Source organism: Phoca vitulina, unplaced genomic scaffold (assembly GCF_004348235.1).
Source record: "Phoca vitulina isolate PV1807 unplaced genomic scaffold, GSC_HSeal_1.0 scaffold2, whole genome shotgun sequence".
Taxonomy (NCBI): Eukaryota; Metazoa; Chordata; class Mammalia; order Carnivora; family Phocidae; genus Phoca; species Phoca vitulina.
This window is the reverse complement of record NW_022589705.1, coordinates 37,819,765-37,843,020: the sequence shown is the minus strand read 5'-3', so window position 1 is coordinate 37,843,020 and position 23,256 is coordinate 37,819,765. Positions and strand designations below refer to the sequence as shown.

The following is a 23,256-nucleotide window of genomic DNA, read 5'->3' as shown; positions in this document are numbered from 1 at the left end:
ACCACCTTTAAGAATCTATAGAGAATGAGGTGCCTGGGTGGCTCAGTCGGTTAAGCATCCAACTCTTGATTTCTGCTCAGGTCATAATCTCAGGCTCCTAAGATCTAGCCGCCTCCACTCAGTGGGGAGTCAACTTGCGATTCTCGCTCTCCCTCTGCCCCCCTCCATTCATGCACACGCACTCTGAGTAAATCTTTAAAACGCATGATATTGCAAAACATATTAATGCATTCTCACAAGCATACAACACAATTTACTGTTCCATCTGTGTAGGATACCTTTCTGTTTTTTAAAGTTTTATTTATTTAAATGATCTCTACACCCAGGGTTGAATCCATGACCCAGAGATGAAGAGTTGGATGCTCTACTGACTGGCTGCACCCCTAGAATACTTTTCTGGCAAGTTCCCTCACTTCTTTCAGTTTTCTCTCAAATATCACCAAATCGGGGGCTTCCCTAACTACCTATATATGATAATCCCTGCCTCCACACAACCACATCTCTATCCCTGTTACTCTACTTTCAGCTTTTTCCACAGCACTTATCACCAACTGACGTATATATTAAGTTGAACCTTAAGAAAGTGCCAATCTTCCAAATCAAAAATGGCCAAATAATAGCAATTTAATAAGGTTCAACCAAATATTTGGTTGTGCTGTCTCCCACAACTTGAATATAAGTTCTACTAGAAGGACTTATCTATTTTATTCACTTTTATAATCCAGAGCCTACTCTCATACTTGATGCCCAACACATATTTATGGAATAATTATTATACAATCATTAGAAACAGCCTTAATATAAAGTACAAATACAGCTTACACATTCCACTTCACATTCTGGTGCATTCCCTTCCATTCTTATTTACATGTGGATTTTTAAATCAAAATTCACAAACACATATCTACTTTTTATATCCTGCTTCCCTGCCCCTCCCCATTCCACTTAACATGCCACATGATTAAAGTCTTAAAACTGTTAATAGCTACACAGCTATAAGTAGTCCCTAATTTAACTATATCCAGTCTCTTAGGACACTTAGGCTGCTTCTGATACTGTACTATTTATTATAAATAAACCTCTGATGAATGTCCTTGTACATTGTATGTCTGTAGCTCTAATTACTTCTTCAAGACAGACTTACTGGGTCACAGGATACGAATTTTTTTAGGCCCCTATGGGAGACCATCAGGTTGCTTTTAAGATAAAGCTGTATTTAAGGCACCTGGATGGCTCAGTCCATTAAGCATCCGACTCTTGATTTCAACTCAGGTCATGATCTCAGGGTTGTGAGATCAAACCTTGCAGTCATATTCCATACTGGGTGTGGAGCCTGCTTAAGATTCGCTCTCTCCCTCTTCCTTTGCCCCTCCCTCTCTCTATCTAGCAATTATTTTTAAAAACCTTTCATTATATTTTTAAAAAGCTATATTTAACAAAACTTCTAAATTTATTTTAAAGTGACTTTGCAAAAAAATACATTAAAATATGCTTAGGGGGACGCCTGGGTGGCTCATCCGGTTAAGCATCTGCCTTCGGCTCAGGTCATGATCCCAGGGTCCTGGGATTGAGTCCCACACCGAGCTCCTTGCTCAGCAGGGAGCCTGCTTCTCCCTCTGCCTGCTGCTTCCCCGGCTATGCTTTCTCTTTCTCTCTCTCTGACAAATAAATAAATTTAAAAAAAATAAAAATAAATAAAATATGCTTAGGAAGCATACTTTACATAAAAAAGGCTTATAATGCTTTACTAATTTGCTATCACTCAATGTGGCTTTAAATGTTTTAATGTTACTAATGAAAAAGAATTTTAGATTTAGGCTAACTAATGTATTATTTCATTTCATTTTATCTAACAAACTTAATGAACTGTTTAATATTTTTTAAGTCTAGTCTGTATTTCTATTTTAAAAAAGAAAAAACTTCTTTCCAAAAAAGTATGACTGGAGGTGTGGGGATGGGGAGGGGTCTCAGATTTCTTTTTAAATTTCTGTGCATCTTTAAAAAGAAAAAAGGGGGGGTTCAGTCGATTAAGCATCTGACTCTTGTTTTCGGCTCAGGTCATGATCTCAGGGTTGTGAGATCAAGCCCCATGTGGGGTTCTGTGCTCAGCAAGGACCCTACTTGTCCCTCTCCCTCTGCTTTCTCCCTTTCCCTCTCTCTACAATCAATCAATAAAATCTTTAAAAATAACCTAGACCTTTATGGGGGCGCCTGGGTGGCTCAGTCGGTTAAACGACTGCCTTCAGCTCAGGTCATGATCCCAGGGTCCTGGGATCGAGTCCCACATCAGGCTCCTTGCTCCGCGGGGAGCCTGCTTCTCCCTCTCCCACTCCCCCTGCTTGTGTTCCCTCTCTCTCTCGCTGTGTCTCTCTCTGTCAAATAAATAAATAAAATCTTAAAAAATAAAATAAAAATAAAATAAAAAAATAAAAATAAAAATAACCTAGACCTTTAAAAAAAAAATCAAACCTGAAGATGGCATGTCATAAATCATAATATAGCTGAAATCAATAAAGGTCAAAAGGGACATTTTCTAGAAACTCTAACAAGGCTATAGAAGGGTTATAAATGCTGATTCTGAGATATTTCAATTTACCTAAGGAAAAAAAATTTTCCCCCTAAGGAAAATTTTTGTATTTGAATTTGACATTTGAGGTAACAACATTTATCAGAGAAACACACAGATGCCAAAAACCTGATTATCAGAACTTCAGATTAAACATATCCCTCAGGAACCACTGCCAAAAATGCAACTTCATTCCACTGTTTTAAGTGCAAGGCCCAACCTCCCACAGTAAGAAAACTCACAGTGTAAAACATTATTTACCAAGGAACACAGGACATAAAAAGATGCCAAGTGTCATCAAGCTTCCCTACTATAAGAGTTCTATGTTCTCCTGCCTTTCAAGAGCTATTTTCTGGTTTTAATATCAAACACCACTGAAGTCCTGTATCTTCCCACAAGACCCCTTTTCCCAATCAGTATGTTCATCAAAAGATAAAAGCATCAAAATCTTATAGAAGATACCTAAGTTGGATATTGCAAATCCTGCTTTCTATCTAAGCCACTTGATGATTTTTTAATTTTTCACTAAAATGTTTTATCCTTATCCAGAATAAATTAATGTAATTTCATTCAATTTTTTTAAGTATATGTGCTACCAAAGCAAGCACTAAATTAATGTAATTCAAGCATCAATTTCTTCTTACAGAGCTATGGTAATTTCTACAAATTGATGAAAAAGTCAGTACAGTCTCACATATTAAACTAACCACACAAGATGATCTAAATTTTATGATAAAAATTTCATGGTTCTGTATTTCATAACAAAAGTAGTAAAAATATTTAGGTTTAAAATCTCTCAAAAATTAATAATACATGATGTCATTTACATAAAGTTTGAAATCAAAGAAAACTATGCTGTCAAAAGTCAGGATAGAGCGCCTGGGTGGCTCAGTTGTTAAGCGTCTGCTTTCGGCTCAGGTCATGATCCCAGGGTCGGGACCCACATCGGGGTCCCTGCTCAGCGGGAAGCCTGTTTCTCCCTCTCCCACTCCCCCTGCTTGTGTTCCCTCTCTTGCTGTCTCTCTGTCAAATAAATAAATAAAATCTTAAAAAAAAAAAAGTCAGGATAAAGGTTACCCTTGGGATGGGAAAGTAGAAAGTAACTGGAAGAAGGTACTGCTAATATGCTCTTTCTTGCTCTAGTTGCTGGTTACTTGGGGAGTGTTCAGTTTCTCAAAATTCACTGGGCTATACACTTAATATTGATAATGTTTTATATATGTACATATGCATGTGCTATACTTCAATAAAAAAGTTTTTAAAAGTTAATTACCAACAAAATAAGCAAGAAGCCAGAAAACTAAATTTATAGCAGAGATATACCAATAGAGACCAATGCAGCCTGGTACTTTGTTTTATTTTTTTCTTTTCTAAGCAACAAACTATTAGATCCTGAGATTTTACAAAATCAAACTCCTCTAAAAGTCCCTATCAAGGGGCACCTGGGTTGCTCAGTCGGTTAAGCGTCTGCCTTCAGATCAGGTCATGATCCCAGGGTCCTGGGATCGAGCCCCGCATCGGGCTCCCTGCTCAGCAGGAAGCCTGCTTCTCCCTCTCCCACTCCCTCTGCTTGTGTTTCCTCTCTCAATGTCTCCCTCTCTGTTGAATAAATAAAATCTTTAAAAAAAAAAAAAGTCCCTATCAAATCTAGCTGGTTCTTCCCCCAAATGCAAAGGTTTCTCTTCTTAGTCACTACACCATTAAAATCCCTTGGAAGCTCTTAACCAAGTCATCACTTCCTCCTTACTTTGAAACTTCCATCTCTGACCTTCATTTCCTTCTAGTTTTCCTACCTCTGAGATAAATTCCAAGTCTCCTCCCCTCCATTTTCTCAGGCATTGTGACTCCTCTCTGCACCCCCCAAAATGTACATGTTCATTTCTTATCCTCTCTCCACAGGTAAAATCATTGTAACTCAGATTATTTTAACCTATAAAGTTTTATATCTGTAGCCCCAACCTCCATCCCAAACTTCAATCTACCATATTCTGTGCTCTCAATCTAGAGGTTCCAAAAGTATCTTTTATTCAACAAGTACAAATCTCCAGTCATTTTCTTCCTACCCCAAAAATATTATCTTCTTCCTATTTCAACAATCTCAGTGAAAAATATCTAACAATCCAAGCTAAAAAGCTTTCAGGGTGCCTGGGTGGCTCAGCTGATTTAGTGTCTGCCTTCAACTCAGATCATGATCCCGGGGTCCTGGGATTGAGCCCCACACTGGCTCCCTGCTTAGAGGGGTGCCTGCTTCTCCCTCTCCCTCTGTCCCTCTCCCCACTCATTCTTTCTCTCAATAAATAAACTCTTTCAAAAAAAAAAAAAAAAATTTCACACAGCTTAACTCCTTTTCCCACCAATATACAAATTATTATTTTTTAAAGATTTTATTTACTTATTTGTCAGAGAGAGAGAGCCCACAAACAGGGGAGCGGCAGGCAGAGGGACAAGCAGGCTCCCTGCTGAGCAAGGAGCCCAACGTGGGACTCGATCCCAGGACCCTGGCATCATGACCTGGGCTGAAGGCAGACGCCCAACCAACTGAGATACCCAGGCGTCCCCAAACTCATTATTCTTCTACAGTGTCTTGAAAAGAACTGTCTACGTCTCTTTCTGCCCTATTGTTATTGCTCCAATTGAGGCCATCATCACCCTATTTGAACAACTATAATAGTCTAATTAGTCTGCAATTACAATCTATTCTTTACCTGCTCACAAAATATGTTACAATAAATCCAGCCCTGATTCTGATTTTTTCAGTCCAATTAAAAAAAAAAATGATTTTCCCCCATCTTCAATGGAAAACTGTTCTTCCTTAAAGCCCAATTCGATGATTCATCAGAATTAACTGCCTTCTCTTTTGCTCCCACAAGGCTTAATTCTTCTAGTACAGAATTTAAAATGTGTTATTTGGCATGTCTATATTCCCTATTTGATTATAGGCTCCTTAAAGGAGCAGTGCAATTCATTTTTTATTCTCTTAGTACAATGCCTTAAAGTTGGTGAATTTAACAGAGAATTCTGCTTATACAACTTTTTTATCTGAATTCCATACTTTTTTTTTTTTAATTCTTTACTTTTAAGCAACTCACACTATAAGTTCCTGCCTGTGGTTTCAAGCAAAATTTTCAAAGCTGCTTTAGTTATACCTATCCTTGCCAATGAGTTGTTCTGAAATCTTATAAACACAAATATTTATCCAAAGCATAAAAATATCAAAAATAAGAACAAAAAGTCTTTTTAGATATATCTCTAAGTTTAACACAGATCCCCTTTTAACACTTTTTTAAAGGTTTGGGGGTTTTCAGTTTTTTTTAAGTAATCTCCACACCCAACATGGGGCTTGAATTTACAACCCCAAGATCACAGAGCCAGCCAGGCACTCCGCTTTTCAACACTTTTTGAGAAGGCTATTTTATACCTCTTAATGTAATGTTCTTAATGCTGATAAGCTAGTCTTTATCTTTCTACCTCACCTCCAAGGATGGAAAGTGATTTCCAAAACTACTGTTTTCTTTTTCAAGATTTATTTATTTATTTTGAGAGACAGAGAGTGAGCACGCGTGCATAGCGGGGTGGGGTAGAGGAAGAGACTCTCAAGGAGACTCTGCTGAGCTGAGAGCCCAGCTAAGCACAGAGCCCAACTCAGGGCTCCATCTCACCTCCCTGAGATCAGGGCCTGAGCCAAAATCAGGAGTTGGATGTTCAACGGACTGTGCCACCCAGGCATTCCACTACTAATTTTCTTTTTTAAAAATAAGATTTTATGTCAGTTTCTAGTCTTGTGGCATAGAGTCACCACAAATTAACAAAAGCTATCAACACTTCTCAGTTCTTTGTGTCACTTAAATGATCTAAAATCTATGCAGCATTAGCCAGATAGGTAGAAAAGGTTCTTGGAATCTAATCAAGTGCTGAGGCAACTTGGGTGGGGTTTACAGAACTTGTTCAAGCAATGGAGTTAAAAAGCAGTCACAAAAAATTTACAAAAGGGGGCATCTGGGTGGCTCAGTCGTTAAGCGTCTGCCTTCAGCTCAGGGTCCTGGGATCGAGTCCCGCATCGGGCTCCCTACTCCACTGGAAGCCTGCTTCTCCCTCTCCCACTCCCCCTGCTTGTGTTCCTGCTCTCGCTCTCTCTCTCTGTCAAATAAAGTCTTTAAAAAAAAAAAAATTTACAAAAGGGCACTGTCTTGAAGTTCCATTGTTATCACAGGGACAAGTGTTAAAGGTTCAATGTGCCCCTCTGTGGCTTAAGAAAAAACACCTGGACAAAGGCAGCTCCATAGGCCAATGCAGGGCTGATAATCAGCCTGTCAAGAAATCGTAACTAGGGGAGCCTGGGTGGCCCAGTTGGTTAAACCACTGCCTTCGGCTCAGGTCATGATCCTGGACTCCCCGGATCGAGTCCCGCATCGGGCTCCCTGCTCAGCGGGGAACCTGCTTCTCCCTCTCACCCTCCCCCCTCTCATGCTCTCTCTATCTCATTCTCTCTCTCAAATAAAATAAATAAAATCTTAAAAAAAAAAAATGGTAACTGATCTGTAGTCATAAACTGTGTCACAGTAATTTCAACTTACTCAAGGGAACAGAACTGTTTCCTTAAGTGACTATCGAACCTCCAAAATGAACTAGAACTAAATACTGAAATTAAGTATGTTAAACCCATGATATTAATACGTCTATGTTAGGTTTAAAAGCTATCCTATGTATATTTTTTTTTACATTCTTATAATGTTTAAGAGAATTTTAACCCTATAGACTCTGACAGCCTTATGATTCTAAATTTGAAATACTGACTGACTAGGGCGCCTGGGTGACTCAGTCAATTAAGCCTCTGACTTGATTTTTGGCTCAGGTCATGATCTCGGCATGGTGAGACTGAGCCCCGCCATCAGGCTCACACTCAACGTGGGGTTGGCTTGAGATTCTCTCTCCCTCTTCCTCTGCCCCTCCCCCAACTCGCACACTCTCGTGCTCCCTCTCTCTAAAATAAATAAATAAATCTTTAAAAATTTACATAAATAAAATTTAAAGGTGTGAGTGTATTTGATTTGGTTAATAAGCAATACTTCAAATTTAAAGGTGTATTTGGTTTGGTTAATAAGCAATACTGGAGGGGCGCCTGGGTGGCTCAGTCGTTAAGCGTCTGCCTTCGGCTCAGGTCATGATCCCCGGGTCCTGGGATCGAGGCCCGCATCGGGCTCCCTGCTCGGCGGGAAGCCTGCTTCTCCCTCTCCTACTCCCCCGGCTTGTGTTCCCTCTCTCGCTCTCTCTCTCTGTCAAATAAATAAATTAAAAAAAAATATATATATATATATTTAAAAAAAAAAAATAAGCAATACTGGAATGTTTAAGAGAACTTGTGACTCACTATATTTACAAGTTTCATTTATTAACTTTAAAAAGAGTTTTAAGTATTTGAGAAAGTCCTGCTTGTTGAAATTTTATATTACTCCATAAGGCATATGAAGTGCTAAAACATAAAATCAAGTAAATTAAATGTGTAAATATAATTAAGCAGCAGTAGTATTAACAGATAAAATTCAAAGAGCATTTTTTTCAAAAGAGCATTTCCCTAGTGCCCAACATTGTTCCAAGTATTTTATACTATAAATTCATTCATTCAACAGTCACTGAATATCCACCATGAACAAGGCATAATTCCAGACTCAGACATGAACAAGACATCATTCCAGCCTCTGAGAACTAAATCAGTGAAAATAATTTCAATCTTCATGGATCTTATATTTTAATGAGACAGTATCAGTTATGATAATTACTATGAAGAAAAATAAAACCAGGGTAAGTGTAGGAAGGCGGTGCTATTGTAGATGACATAATAAAGGTACATCAGTGAGCACCATCCACACAAGTCTATGTAAATGATACCTCTTGGAAACTCCCTCTTTAGAAAAAAAGCTCTCTACACAAGGTGACATTTGAATCTGAGAAGAGAGCAAGCCATGCAAATATATGAGAAAAGTATTACAGGAAAAGAAAACAAGTACACAAGCCATTTTATCTGGGAAAGGTATCTTAAGGGAGAGTTAATCTATTCAGTTAGAATTACTGCCTTAAGGGGCACCTGGGTGGCTCAGTCGTTAAGCATCTGCCTTCGGCTCAGGTCATGATCCCAGGGTCCTGGGATCAAGCCCCGCATTGGGCTCCCTGCTCCGCAGGAAGCTTGCTTCTCCCTCTCCCTCTCCCCGTTTGTATTCCCTCTCTCGCTGTGTCTCTCTCTCTCTGTCAAATAAATAAAAATTAAAAAAAAAAAAAATTACTGACTTAATACAGTATTTTTGGGGGGGTTCTTAAAACTAAGTAAAAAAAGGTTTATGCATTAAGGTTTATAAGTAGGTTTTTACTACTATGCTGTAGTTTGGTACTATAATGAAGGGCTGCTACAATATACCAGCTGATTTTTTTTTTTTTAATCTATAACAGCCTGAAGGTGAGAATGACTTAAAATAGGCAAAAGAGATCTTTTGGACTAATAAAAATGTTCTAAAACTGGACTACGGAGTTCACTGCAAACCACTGTAAATTTACTAAAAATCACTGAATTATACACTTAAAAGAATATGACTCAGAAATTCTCCCTCCAAAAAAACCCTGTAATTGATAAAGTGACCAGAATGTTCCATTCTTATACTACCTTGAAATTAACACCAGCATTTAGATCTATTCTGCAAATCTTGATGTCTTACTTGAAACGGAACCCAAAAGTTTAATTTTAACACAATAGGGCCTGTAGATACTGAACTACATTGTGGTTTGCTTTAATAAATACAGTCCTTGCAGGACACTTATCACTGTGCAATTTCATCTGAAACACTAACCAGTAAGAGCTGCCTTATTGAAATTACATGTAAGAACAAAACATATAACATTTGGATAAATACCCCATTGATGAATAAACTTATGAGATTTGTATTTTAGAGTATTCAAATCACATCTACTTCCAGTTGTTTTTGTGTCTAAAACACAATATTTTAGCAAAAACAGTCCCTGAATACAAGACCTAGAAGAAAATTCAAATATCTATATCACTGTAAAATGTGATACAAAAAATTCATTAGAACACAACATATACTGTGGTGCTGGAACAAGGAAGGAAAATACAAATCTACATAAATGGTCCTGTAACACCTCACTCCAAAAGCAGAATTTGAATCCTTAGGTTCATATCCCTGCATTCAGCCCCCTCTGACAATAAGATATATAACCTCTTTGCTTCAAACTGCTCACTGTGGATTACAGGTAACAGTAACCATCCTTACCAGGTTGTTGAGAAGACTAAATAATAGTGAATACAGTATTTACATGTATCTAGCACACAGAAAATGTTCAGTAACTCTTAACTTAATATTACTTTTTTTTTAAGTAAGCCCTATGCCCAAAGTGCGCCTTTAACTCATGACCCTGAGATACACAACTGAGCCAGCCAGGTGCCCCCAATATGTATTTTTTTTTAAGTGGGCTCCACGTAGAGCCCAACATGGGGCTTGAATTCACAACCCAGGACCCTGAGATCAAGACCTGAGCTGAGATCAAGAGTCGAACACTAAAGCAACTGAGCCACCCAAGCACCCCTATGTATTTTTTATAACATTTTTTTTTTAAGCTTAAGTAAACTCTAACCCAACGTGGGGCTCGAACCCATGACCCCAAGATCAAGAGTCTCATGCTCCACCAACCAAGCCAGCCAGACACCCTTACTTTTATAGGGCAACCCTACACAATCTTCAACATACCTTGTAAATGCCTGGGAATCTCATTAAAACGAGGCTCTGTTATTTGGAATATCTGGGTGGGGCCTGAAATTTGCATTTCTAACAAGTTCAAGTGCCCAGGAAGGACACAAGAAAGGTTCCTAAAACTTAACACATCAGAATCACCAAAAGGGCTAGTTTAAAACAGATTTCTGGGTTGTACCCCAGAGTTTGGGAGAAAATGCATTTGTAACAAGTTCCCAAGTGATACTATCCTGCTATTCCCATTTTGAGAACTACTGCTCAAAGGTTCTCAGCTAGGATGTACATTAGAAACACTTGTGGGGTGCGTGTGTGTTGCTTAGAGGTAGGTGTCCTGATATAACATAGTACTGATTCTTTTTTTTTTTTAGTATTTTATTTATTTGACACAGAGAGAGAGCGAGAGACGGAACACAAGCAGGGGAAGTGGGAGAGGGAGAAGCAGGCTTCCTACCGAGCAGGGAGCCCGATGCAGGGCTCCATCCCAGGCCCTGGGATCATGACCTGAGCCAAAGGCAGACACTTAATGACTGAGCCACCCAGGTGCCCCCATAGTACTGATTCCTAAAGTGTGGTCTCCTAACCTGCTAAATCGGAAACTCTAGGGGTAGGGCCCAGCCATCCATTATTTAAAAAAAACAACCAACCAACCTCACAGGTTTGCTTGCTGAAGTCTCAGAACCACTAAGAACCACTGTGTTATAGTTACAAACAAATCAGAATTCCTTGGTGACATTTTGCTAACTACCGAAAGAAAAGTATCTACCTATATAGGTGGCTTAGGTCAACTGGAAAATGTCCTGACTCATTCCCCAAGACAGCATTTATTCAAATTTAGTGGTAACTCTGTAACAGTTACAAAAGTCAGTTACTCTCTCCTTCATTCTTCGTGAGATAATGTTCTCCTGTATCATGATGTTGCCCTGAAGTCGGACATTTAAAATCTCAGAGCAAAAAGAAAACTTTAGAAATTAGGCAAAAACTTTGTGTAACATTTAATTTCTACAAAAGTTCAACAAACAGGGCGCCTGGATGGCTCAGTCGGTTAAGCATATGCCTTCAGCTCAAGTCATGATCCCAGGGTCCTGGGATGAAGCCCTCCATACGGCTCCCTGCTCAGCAGGGAGTCAGCCTCTTCCCCCCCCCCCCCCCCCCCCCCCCCCCGCTTGTGTTCTCTCTATCAAATAAATAAATAAAATCTTTGGGGGAAAAAATGCCCAGCAAATAAAAGATCACTCCAAAATGGAGGTGCATGTTATTCTTAAATTATTCTTGAACAAAATATCTAATTTCAACAGTCACAGGCCATTTGTAATATTCCAGCCCTAGCTATTACTGACTGATGGTAAACAAAGTTAGTTTATAAAGAAAATTACGTGTATCTTCCAGGCTAACCATGGGACTTATGTGAAAGAAAAATTATGTGAAGGAACACAGTAATCTTTCATTATGCCTTTCTTTAAAAAAGTGAGGGGCGCCTGGGTGGTTCAGTCGGTTAAGTGTCTGCCTTCGGCTCAGGTCATGATCCCAGGGGCCTGGAATCAAGCCCCACATCGGGCTCCCTGCTCAGCAGGGAGCCTGCTTCTCCCTCCCCCCCTGTCTGCTACTCCCCCTGCTTGTGCACACGGGCTCTGTCAAATAAATAAAATCTTTAAAAAAAAAATTTTAAGTGAAATGGGAGGGGTAGAAAAGAAAATAGGGAGAATTTCTGTGAGAAAGTTGCACTTATATTTGAAGCCAGCCTGAAAGGGGATATAAACTAGGTAAAGCTTTTAGCTGATTCTCAAATTTTCATAGCCTATAACTTGATTTTATAATGTGTACACCACAATGTTACACTGTTCATAAATATAAAATAAATACCTTAAAAGTAAAATGGCTTAAACAAACGGCGACTTTTTTCTTGGGGGGATGGACACTCACCATATTCTTTAAAATAACAGAGGATACCACAGGGTGTCTGTCATAAAAATTAGAATAGGAATCACTGCTTGAAAGGAATTCAAAGAATGAAAAGAAAGCTGCCAAGTCATAGGATAAAAGTCCAAAAAGCCATTAGCTGGTCAGGAATGCTGTACCAAAGTGTACAAAACAAAATTATTAAGTGGGGGGGGGGGGAGGCTGAAGTACTGTTGTAGGCCAATCAATGACAGAAATTAAAAGAATCCTGTTTGCCCAAAGAACACTAAAACACAGAAAGGGTCTACCACACAATCTGAAAGTAAGGCTTTTCTTTAATGTCCCCTTCTAAGAGTTCTTGAAATCATGAATGCAACGGGAAAAATGTCTAAGTCAAAGTGTTGAGATCTCCAGGTATAAACGACATTGAGTTCTAGGACTTCTAAAGCAGGATAAAAATGCAATAATGTTGATAAACAAAATTCAGGTTCAAAAACAGACAAAATTATTCTATGGTACTAGACATTAAAATAGTGGTCTCCCATGGGATAGGGGGTAGTGTTAATGACCACAATAGGACACAGACAGTTTGAGATTTTGATAATGTTCTGCTTCTTAGTAGTGATTACACAGGTATGTTTACATTGTGAAAATTCACTGAACTGTAAGCTTATGAGAACTTTCTGTATTACACTGTAATCATATTTACATTTTCTTTAAAGCAGGAAGCAAATAAAGGACATTTCTCCCTCAGAAAATGAAACGTTACTGCAAAAACAAACATTAAAAATTTCTATTTAGTGGAGACAGTTCAGATTAAGAATTACAGGTTTGGTGTGAGTAAAGATACAAAAGTATTATAAAGTTCCTCAAGCGCTAACAGTAGATAAATCTCACAAACACACACACCTTTCTCATGAGAAAAAATTCTTGGCACCTCCCTCTATAATACTGTCAAGCTAAATAAAGCATTATTTCACCTTATTTATGAAACACAACAAACCTGCTTTCTAATGGGGAAGTGTATAAGAACTACAGGATGTATTCCTTAAGCTTCTGACCAATTTTTAAAAAAAGAAAAATATCTAGTAAGAAAGGCATAAATAACTGCCAGAATACAACTAGCGATTGTTATTTCCTGGACCACTTCAGTGCCATTTTGCAAAATCAACTTATCCCTTACAAAGTAAGCAGAATTCCGGCAGTAATAAAAGGTGTAAATTATGTTCCAATCCCTTTAAATCTCATCCCAATCCAAGGAAGAAAGAAATTCCACCCCATCAAGTTCTTCACCTGCAATGCTCTTTATGTGATCCCCAAGCACAGGACACACATTTTTTCAAATATTTATTTTCAAATATTTATTATGATTTCACAGTCACAAAGTTAATCTCGTTTTTCTTCCTAGCATTAATGTAATCGTAATGATCTGTAAACAACACAAAATGTTAGTCATTATTTAATAAAGTAATAGCTTTGGAGACTTCACAGCTTTAAAATGTAAGTAAGTAAAAATAGCTCCCTTTTTTCAAAAATTATTTTAAGATCTTGAGTAATTATTTCATAAAGAAAAAAAAACCCTTCATAAGCAATAACTTTAGATATTGAAAATGCTCTCCTTGGCATGGATGGTCTCACTAATGCTCACCTGGAATTTCTTATTAATTATTAAATGTCAGTATATGTGCCACACTGCTGTTCTTAACAGTTGAAGAAGAAAGGTATTGAGATTCTGTAACTAGAGTCCTAGAACTGCCAATTAGCACTTTTTCATTAAATAGAGGCATGTCAAACTACACATTACTATTTAATAAAGGACACCTTAATCACACATCCTAAACTGTTGATCTTAGCAGTTTATTTCTAATTCCACAAAAATCTACCAAAATCGTTTTTCTCTTTATAGCCTCTAATACTGTACTCTTAAGTAGTTTCATATTTTGTCCATTCAAGAAAGGAGAGGGGCACCTGGCTGGCTCAGTCTATAGAGCATGCGACTCTTGATTTCGGGGTTGTGAGTTCGAGCCCCACATTGGGTGTGGAGATTGCTTAAAAATAAAATCTTAAAAAAAAAAAAAAGAAAGGAGAAATTACTCCACTTAACCTTACTTAATTCTGTGGTATGGGAAAAGAACTTAGAATTTTGGCTGACAAGAAAAGGAATTATAAAACACTGTTTTGTACAGAATGAGCTTTATTATCCTCAATTTGTAAAGTGCTCTTAAAAATCAATATGAAAACAAATATCACAATAAAAAGATACCAGGTCAAAAGACAGTAGATGTGCCTTAAGAATCTTCTAAAAAACAGTACTAATATTTTTTAAAGTTTGGGATAAAAATAAAAAAGATTTAAAATGTAAAAATGAAACACAAAACAATGAGAAAATAAAGGATTATTTAACAGAGTTGAGACAATTACCAATTTGGAGGAAAACATTTATATTCTCACTTCACACCAATACCAGATGAGATAAACAGTTAAATTTATTTAAATCTAATTTATAAAAACTAAAAGAGACAGTATTAAATCAGTATTGTTTATTTATTACACTTCCAGAGGAGGAATTTCAGAAGTTCAAAAGTAGAACAAAATTAGGTCGAAAGATTTGATTAACATTAATTTCCAAATTCTGTTTATCTAAATTCACAAAAGAAATACATTAATAATGTTTCACCTCGGTAGTAAGCTAAGAAAAAAATGGTATGACTTACACCCCGTGAAGTTTTTATAAATAATACTTAATATAGAGATATAGAGCAATAGCCACTTCAACATGAATATAAATTGATCCTTTTGGTAAATAGTGTGACAGATATGCTTTAAAAGCCTTTAAAAATACACCTAAAAATCACTTCTGGTGTTGGCAATATACGAAAGATAATACTATATCACAGGAAATTATCTTATATATATATGTTCTTCACACTGTTATTTATATATGCAAAAAATTAGAATACGGCAATGTTACATCTACACATAGGACATCATACAACCACTTATAATTATGGTTATGAAGACTCATTGTGAGAATGGAAAAATGTTACCTAACATTAGATTAGAAAGCAGAACATGGTATTAAATGTTTTATTTGCAAGTATATAAAAGATGTATTTTTTAAATAATGTAAGAAGTATATCAAAATGTTAATATGGTTATATTAATTCCTCAGATTTAAAATTCCCAAGTCAGGCATTAAAGTCATTAAAACACACACACAACACAGTTTATACTTAAATACTATCTATCATTACTCTAACAATGAAGAGAGAAAAACAGTTTAAATTAACATATTAAAAGAGACTGAAAAGGCAAGCAAAGCAACAAAGAAAATCCACTACAAAATGAAACATTTCTCACCTCAGGACACTCACCAGTGCTAAGGATGGAGACTCAGTATCAGTGTTCAAAACTATAGAACTGAATTATATGAACTGGTCATTGACAAATTCTAATTATTTGCTTCAAAAATTCCTTTATTAATAAAGGTGCTAGTCTTTAGACAACTGTTTATCACTGATATCAAATATTAAATGTAACGGAGCCTTATCTGGGAGGTAATCCCTTGAAATAATAAATAAGGAAATTAAGAAATAGATAAAAGCAATAAAATAAAACAAAGGAAATGCCATACACAACAGCATCATTTTTATTTGGTATCATCAGATGAGTTCTGTAAGTCAATTTTCCAGAAAACTGAAAGCATTAATTAACAAAGCTTTGAAAACATTTACTCATAACAATCTTTTAAAAAGACACCAATTCCTTACTTCCTTAAACACAATACACAGAATAAAAGTTTATGATTAAGGTCATCGTGTGACACACCATGTACTACTACACTTCTCTGCAATATTGTGATTCCCTCAGAAGTTAATGGTAACAGGACTGTATGTCTCTATGCAATGGCCTTAAAACACTTCTTCTATAGTTCCATCTATTTTTTAATAGCTTTTCTTCCTTTTACCTTGAAATAAAATAACATTTCAGCTGTCAGTGTGCCTAACTCCAATGGCCAATCCTGTGGCTTATCATCTGCGGGCTATAAAATCAGATAACTAACCCTGTTGGTGCTGCAAAACTTCTTTACTCAACTTAGGAGTTTCTGAAGAAAGACCACAGGCTTTTGGTACTTGATTACAGTTATTCTGAAGGCTCCGGATTCCTGCTGTTTCAAATGGCTGAGATCACTAACACTCAAAAAATGTTGGTTGAATTACTGAATATAACTTACAATGGAGTTCCTAATAATAATAATAACTGAATAGTTTGATAGTCTCCTCAGGAAAAGTTACTGAACTCACTTGTCTCTGACAAGACAAAAATTACCTACCTAAATGAGAAAGAACAGCTGAAAAGAAAAAAACAGAAAGAGGTGAGAAGGACAAGTTCAAATAAAATAGCAAAGTCTACACTTCCATGGTGTTAGAAGTCAACACTTAAGACTTTGGGAAATATTCACTGATCAGTACTTTTAAAGTATAATTACAGTGGTTATCAGAGTATTTAACCACAGAAATTTGTACCACAATGTATATCACATCTATATTAAATACTACTTGAAAAATCAAAAAGTCTTCCAGCAAATATTCCTTGCAGTTAAATCCAGACTGAATTTTCATATGAAATTAGACAGGTTTTTTTAAAAAGCACCTGCAACATATTTTCACTGACATTTCTGGTCAAGTAATTTCCTATCGATCTCTTGGACACTGATTCAAGAGGTGAGAAATAAAATTTATATTCTTGATGTAACTAATATGTAACATAAGTATCAACACCATATAGTTTACACAAAATTATAGGTCTATGTAAATTAGCAGTTTCAAACCCCAAGAAAAAAATCTGTGAGGACAGATCAGTACTGTATTATCACTATTAATTTCCTCTGATCACTGAAGTTCATCAGCTCTCACAGATCACTTTTATGACAATTTGAGAAAAGGGAAAATAAATTTCTTGGTTATTTAAGTTTTACTCAAGCAAATTCAGATCATGTGAGATACAAGGCCTCTTCCTCCTTAGATTTTCTCAGTATATTTCTACCCAGTACCTCAGATAAGTACTAGTCTCTAAAAGACTGGTAACTCTCTCTTGGGCGCCTGGGTGGCTCAGGTGGTTAAGCATCTGCCTTCGGCTCAGGTCATGATCCCAGAGTCCTGCGATCGAGTCCCACATCGGGCTCTCTGCTCAGCAGGGAGTCTGCTTCTCCCTCTCACTCTCCCTCTCTCTCAAATAAATAAAATCTTTAAAAAAAAAAAGACTGGTAACTCTCAAAATCCACTACCAAAAAGAGTTTATAAAGCAAAGTTGTAAGAAACATGTATTATCTCAAGAATGAGATGCACACAGGAACTACCTAAGGCCCAATTACCAAGCAAAACTTTGTAGATACCTTTGCAAAGGCCATTACAGAATTGTGACCTTAGAGTCCACTGTCATTTTCACAATTTTCTACTTCTAAAAATAAAATATACTCAGCAAATGTTACTTAACAAGAGCTTTACCTAACTAAAGAACTCACAAAATTTCAATTAAGTATCAAATTCAGTTGCTTTTTATGACAAGTGACATCAAGCAATATTTGAGGTAACTGAAAACCATTTAAAAAAAGTTTTAAGAGGAAAAAATTGCCTGGAATTACAGATTCCAAATTCTGGTCAACTCAAATTGCCCTCCAACCGTAATGAACCTGCTACCTCCTCTTAGATCATGGCTCTGTCAACCTTCTACCATCCTCTCCTTTCTGTGCAACTTCTTCAATTTCATCTCAGTATCCAACTACACAGTCCCGTCTCCTTTTCCTCTTTCCCACATCAAACCTCTCAACACTCTTTCATTCCCCAACGTTCCTACTTGAACTATTACAACAGAAAACCACACTGCCCAAGAAGAGTGAAGTCACTTTCATGTGACTGATAGTAATACTGCTAGTAGGTTTGGGGGGAAAATAAAAAAATAATAATAAAAAAAAAAAATCACAAAATGCTGCTTAGCAACTTCTGAGTTGTACATTTGTTTGTATTAACTAGTGATATACCTACCACTCTCCTGCTGAGCTCACTAAATTGCATAGTCAGAACTATTTAACTAAGCTGATAACTTTTAAAACTTCTGGAAAACTACCATACACATACTTGGGTTATAATTTAGAAAATATAAGTATCACAAAATATAAGCATGAATATAAGGATAAATATATAACACAAATACTAAACATAAAAATATAAAGCTCAACTCCTTATTTCTTTAAATCCTATTTTACATGGATTTTATTTTGGTGCAAAGCTAACTAGCATACTAAATCTCTAGGACAAAAATAATGCTACCCCTCAAGATACTTTCACAAAACCGTTATCACCAAAAAATCTGTACAAAGAATTTTCTTTTTAAAAAGCAAATATGCATATATCTGTCAAGACAATAGGCATATATAACTAAATAAAAATTTAGCTGAGTAGAAAAATTGTTACTGATTGCTAATGTTGTGATAGTGTATCTTAAAACACCACTCCACTTCCTCCTCTTCGTTAAAAAAAAAAAATACATAGAATAGTACACAGCTACTGCTAAGAACGGTTACAGAGATTTAAGACTGAGTAAGGCAACTTGGCAGAGTGTAACAGGGAGCGTTTTACTCTATATACTTCTCTGTATTAAGTGTAAAGGCAAATAACACTTTCGTAGCTTAACAAAAAATTATGAGTGGATTACCTCGTTATCTGATTAGCTTTGTAATTAACTTCCCACTACGAATACTAAATAAATTCAAAGACTGTTCAAGAATATGAAAAAAAAATACTGTAAATTCATTTCTGGTAAGACATCGAAAGTTGGAGAAAAATTAATTTTGTCAAACTCATTTAAAGAAAAACGAAACCTTGATACCAAAGTTTATGAAGACAAGTTCGGTTTTAACTAAAATTTTGACTTAAAACATTCCACTATTACTTTAAACATGTGACCCAAAACCATCCTTGAACATCAAAGATGGCAACCTCATAATATAGTAATCAAAATCATATCGATAATTGAGTTAACAGGCACGCACAAAAAGATTAAAAACGATTTTATTCTGACATCAGGTATTGTCAGAGATATAAGCGCTCCTTCCAAATACTGCCAAAAATTACTGTAAATACAAAGTCAGTCAGAGTCATGAGGAAGTTATCAATGACCAAGTAAGTGGGAGTAAATGATGCCCAGAGGGAAAAAATAGAAGGCGCTTAGTTTTAAGCGTCTGAGAATGGCCAGAGGAGAAAGGTACTGCAGCAGAAACAAGCGATAGAATTGGTTAACAGGTCTGGAATTCTTTAGAAAATGGCAACAAGGGGAAAAACTGACATGAACGTTTGAAAGAGCGAGCAACGGTATCCAATGGAATCGTCACGACTGCGCGAGAATGGCTCTGAACTTCAAGGGAGTGGGACGGGGGTGGAACTATCACTGCGCGGGGGAAAAGGAGCCGGGGCTGAGGGGTGCAGACGCTTCTGCAGGTGGCGGAGCGCCCGCAGGGGGGTGGGGAGGAGGGCCGTGTCGCCTCAATGGGGTCAATGTAGTCCCTTCAGGACTAAACGAAGCTAACCTAGCACGTCTCCCGGCACCAAGAGGCACTCGCTCCCGGCCCCTCCCTAACAACTTGCCTTGTAGAAAGAGTTGCGGGTCCCAGGCCCCCGGAACCCAAGGCTTCGCCATCCAGGATAACTGCTCTGCCAACACGGTCCCGCGAGAATCGAGAGATCTCGCGATACAAACCCACTAGCATCTCGCGAGTTTCCTCTAGAACCAACATGGCGGTACAGGGAAATCGGCATTTCGGAACTTGGACAGTGCTTCATTAACGGACTGGAGAATGTGTAGAACAGGGAAATAGCAGAAAGTCTTTTCCGCCTTTTATTTCTCATCTATCCCCCCTAGTAGAGAAGAAAAGCGGTAGAAAACCCTAAAGCCTCCAATGACTACTGTTACACCACACAGACAACATCCCTCCGCCTCAACCAGCCTCCCAGCCTGTCACGTGGAGGCAGATTCTCGGCGTGCCCGTCACGTGGACCGCTCGCTACTAAGCGAGCGCGCGCTTGTCCTCCCAAGAGCCCTCCCCGCCCCCTATCGCCCGCGCACACGTGCGCGCGCACCCCCACCCCACGTGGGGGCTTCGCCGTCGCTGCCGCCGCCGCCGCCGCCTCCAACCCACCCCCTCCCGGCACTCAGCTCTAAATCCGGGTCCCAAAGTCGATGGTGCCCCGGGTTCCCTCCTCCTCCATTCTCCCTACCCCATGTCTGGCCCCCACCACATGCCCCGAGCGACTGCTCACCTTTCGCGCGGGGCAGGGCGCCGGGGGCCACTCGGGGAGGCGCCGCCGCCGTGGCCGCTCTCTGCCCCCGCCACGGCACTTGCTCGGGTGGCCGCCGCAGGAAGCTCGACAGCGGCGCCGCGGCGCTTCCAGGTGGGTCCCCGCCTCCCGCTCCTGCCACTTCCCGCAGCACCAGCGGCTCCTTCCGGTCCCCTCCTCTCTCCTCGCTGGGACGGACGGACGGGCGGGCGGCGGCGGCTGCAGGCGCGCTCACTACACCGCCTGCTGGTAACCGCGGCCCGTGCAGCGCCGGAGGCCTGGGAACTGCCGAGGTCAGCCCCCGCGGTCAGCCCTCCTCCCTGCACGAGGGTTGGTCTTCTGAGGGCAGGACCCAGTTCATTCCCTGCAATAGTCTTAACTCGGCCCTTTGCTTTTGTTGGGGAAAGGCGTCGCTGCAGCCCCGCTGTTGGAAGTCCGCTTCATCCTGCCCTTTGTGGCCTCTTGAAAAATTTGGACACGCTAGCTCCCTTAGCGGTGTGGTCTCAACTATATATGGATATTATATATGCTCCTGCCTACTTCATCTCCAACCACACGACTCCCAGCTCACCCCTTTGGCTTTGTGGCTGTTCTACAATGCGCAGGCTCTGTCCAGTTCAAGACTTTAAGCTTGCTTTTGCCTCTGACTAGAACTCTTCAGATCTCTTAACTCTTTGATGTTCAATGCATACTTCAATTCCCTTCTCGAAGGTCAACATCTGAGGCTTCCAGACCACTTTATCCAAAGGAGCACGCTCGCACCACCGCTCTTTCTTCACCTGCGTATATTTCTTCCTAATCGTTATCACTTAGAGACTGTCGGTCTCCTGCCACCAAGAAGGTGAGATCCATAAAGGCAGGGATTTTGTAACTTTTGCTCATTGCTGTGTCCCCAGACCTGTGTCAGGCACAAAGAAGTCTTTAATAAATACTATATTAAAACATGACAACAGGGGCTTGTGGCTGGCTCAGTCGGAAGAGCAGGCGACTCCTGATCTTGGGGTTGTGAGTTTGAGCCCCACCTTAGGTATAGAGATTACTTACATAAATAAATAAACTTTAAAAAAATAAATAATAAAACATGTTAACAAACTATATTGGGCATGCAGGAAAATTAAAGCCCAATAAACATTGATGGAGGTAAGTACTTCCTTTGGGTTCATAGTTCCATTGACACTCTCACCATTTATGAGCTGTGGAAAAGCTGAGCTAGATCTCCTTCCCTGTCTAAAGTTAAAAAATATTCCAAAAATATAAAATCCAGAAGCCATTTTAACTGGAGCGCTCCTGCATTTGTCAAGTACTACTACTTCATTGCTTTTGTTTTCCTTGTTTTTGGAACTTTTTTTTTCACGCAAGTGGATAAGGTGCCTCCTTTTTTTTTTTCTTGTAAGTTATTAAATGGTTGAATTGACTTTTTGTATTTGTTTTAGTTGAGAGTTCAACTCAAAATAGCATCTGCTTCCAGACAAAAGGTGACAGGTATATTTTTATATTAACACATCAACAAGCCTTTACTGAACCTAATTACTTCCAGGCCCTATTCTAGGACTAGAGTCACAAAAATAAACAAGATTTCCCTACCTTGCTCTATATACTTACAGAACCAAGTTCTATGTATAATAACCATAACAACCATCTCTTCTAGAATCCTATGCGACAGGCAATATGCTATGTACTTTTTATCACTTATCCTATTTTAATCTTCCAACAATCCTGAGATAGATACTATTAATGTCAGGCACCAAAAGTTACTTCTCAGATACCCTTCAGAAATGAAGGACTTATTACCAGCAGTCAGGAGTGTTCCATAGACAGTCATGAGCTGTCAGCCCCTTCTGGTGTTGTTCAGTGTCACACCTTTCCCCAAGGAGGCCACATCCAAAATGATTGATCAGTGTAGAGCCACTAGTAGTATCTATCAGGATTGTTGGAAGGGGGGCGTCTGGGTGGCTTAGTTGGTTGGGCGTCTGCCTTTGGCTCAGGTCATGATCCCAGAATTCTGGGATGGAGCCCCACATCTGGCTCTCTGCTCAGTGGGGAGCCTGCTTCTCCCTCTCCCTCCCACTTCTCCTGCTATGTGTGTGTGTGTGTCCATCAAATAAATAAATAAAATCTTTAATAAAATCTTCCTTGTTGGAAGGACTAGCCCTCTCACCTCAACATGGGACAGTTTAATGGATCATCCTATCTGTAGAACAACTTGCATCAGCTGATGCATCCCATTAAGATTACATCACGGCTTGACTTCTTCCTCTGCCCAGTTCTTCCCTAACCTCACAAATGATGATCCTAAGAGCATTTCCTAATTAATCTGCACACCAGTCATGTAAGTATCTGGTTCCTGGAGAACCCGACCTGTGACTCTTCACATTTTTCTGATGAGAAAGTGGGCTTAGAGCGGTTATGTAATTTGCCCAAATTTGAACTGCAGAGGTTCTATGTAGAGATATAAATATTGTGGGAACAGAGGAGGTTTGGGAAAGGCTTTTTACAAGGGTTGGCATTCGAGTTATAGCATGAGTTGGCAAAGCAGAGAAAAAAGACTCGTCAACTGAGGGAACTGCATGAATGAGAGTGTACAGGAATGTGAGAGGGGAACTACAAGTAGCCCCAAGTGGCTGGGTTCTAGGGTCTTTGGAACAAGCACTAAAGAGGTAAGGGGGAAAAGACCAGTTCATTGATGGTAAAAAAGATAGCAAAGGAG

General features: G+C 38.8%; 1 protein-coding gene across 5 annotated transcripts in view; it reads right to left on the bottom strand.

Annotated features, from left to right (window-relative positions):
- The window catches only part of ZZZ3 (zinc finger ZZ-type containing 3), a 107,538-nt gene extending 86,923 nt beyond the window's left edge, over positions 1-20,615 (bottom strand). For 4 of the 5 annotated variants that reach the window (XM_032425593.1, XM_032425583.1, XM_032425621.1 and 1 more), the window contains exon 1: positions 20,532-20,615. The gene's annotated coding sequence lies outside the window, so the exon portion shown is untranslated. The remainder of the gene's footprint in view (positions 1-20,531) is intronic. The other variant, XM_032425611.1, reaches the window with a different exon arrangement.
- Positions 20,616-23,256: the final 2,641 nt, after the last annotated feature.